We start from the raw sequence: 1,765 nt of genomic DNA on the forward strand, positions 1-1,765 counted from the left end.
GCTATTGAAGATCTTAAATAACTTTTGACTATTTTAAGTTTACTCGGCGATGCGGCCGGTGACTAGAATACTCTGTGCTATTTTTATATATTTTTTTCAAATGAAATCTATTGATTAATCGAAGGGCTTCTAAATGATGCATTTTTTATTCAAAAGTGGGAAAAATATCTTTGTATTTATTATTCTATTTAAAATTGCATTCAATTTTATGGCCCGGAGCTGCCCCCACCCGCCCCTCCCCCTTTCACGTTAACTAAAACGTATATAAAACATGTATATTAAATAAAATAATATTAAGTAAAAAATATAAATGTTTTTGTATTTTTATTTTCAGGTGTAAAAACTTTGACTGCGGCGCATATGAAAATATTTAGAAAGAATTACGTATGTCGATTACGGTACGATTCTGAAAATTTGGGTAACATATATATCTACTATGTATTTAAAGAAACACAAAATTTGATTGAAAAAACTATTGTAGAAGGCAAAATTATGCCCCGGGTGAGGATCGAACTCACGACCTTAAGATTATGAGACTTACGCGCTGCCTACTGCGCCACCGAGGCCACTGAAGAGCTCTCGCAGATTTTTGCAATTTAATCTGTAGTAATGCGTGCATCCATGAGACAGAAATAACTTACTTATCTCGCATTAAGCTATTATCGCAAAATAGCGTTGTCACTGTCTAGATTACGCAATTCAAACATTTTCGACTGCGATCACATCGTTTTAGTGTGGGGAATGGCGTGAAAAACGAATATATCGATTTACCGCATCAGATCAAATACAGTTTCAGTTAGTGAACTTTATTTTACACGTAAGTGAGTATACTTTCGAATGTTCATGCGGGTATTGTGCTCAATTTCCGAACAACGTCGCATACTACTGTTTCAGGTGAAACTATGTTCATATTGAGTCTGCGGTAAGAAAGAGACGACCGTATTTTTAATGTTCAAAGCAACAGTATTTCGTTTCTCAATAATATTTATTGACTAAATTATATTATTTGGTTCAACTATAATTTTAATTCGAAAAATTTCTATTTTAATTATTATTCATCTGAGCGAAACGCTTGCTCTAATTTAGTACCGTTGAATTATATTGAGTTCATTGACGATTTTAAACATTGGACGTCTGTACATATAATTTTATTCGTCGCGTATACATATGTGTACGCAGAGAGATGTAATAAGAATAGAGGAGCCCTTACGAATAAATAATTGTTGTCAATTTTACGCGGTACGTCTCCTATAAATACGCTACATCGCACGGAATACAATCGGATCAATTTACTTATAAAAATGTATCCCATGTTGTTTATTGTGTGTTTTTGAATGTATTGTGCAAATTTTACCGATGCTTGCCCATCTTGCGAGTAATATAAACAAACAGAGAAGTTTTTATCGGACATATGTCGAGCACCAAGCGTCAAATACGACTGATGCTAAAATTATTTAGATCTGTCCGTGGACAGAATGTCACTTGACAACAAAAGAACACCTAAAGCCACTTCTATATTAGAAGTGGCTTTAGGTTAAATAAATATATTACATTTCTCTGTGTGTACGTATGTAGTTAAGTAATATAAATAGGGATAATATTTTTAGCACGGCTGTAAAATAAATTACACGACGAATGTCAAAACGACATTTAATGTCAAATTGACAGCTCGCACGTCACAATCGGGGTCCGCCCGGCAAATCAAACGTTAAACGGGTTGCAAGTAACAAAAATAAAATTTAAGTTTATGATGCATTTGACAGTT

General features: G+C 33.8%; 1 non-coding gene across 1 annotated transcript; it reads right to left on the bottom strand.

The window, feature by feature from the left end:
• Positions 1-493: 493 nt before the first annotated feature.
• Positions 494-566, bottom strand: TRNAM-CAU (transfer RNA methionine (anticodon CAU)). The gene has a single exon. It is a non-coding gene; the product is annotated as a tRNA-Met (tRNA).
• Between the last annotated feature and the right edge of the window lie 1,199 nt (positions 567-1,765).

This window comes from Arctopsyche grandis, chromosome 1 (assembly GCF_051622035.1).
Source record: "Arctopsyche grandis isolate Sample6627 chromosome 1, ASM5162203v2, whole genome shotgun sequence".
In the NCBI taxonomy this organism is placed as follows: Eukaryota; Metazoa; Arthropoda; class Insecta; order Trichoptera; family Hydropsychidae; genus Arctopsyche; species Arctopsyche grandis.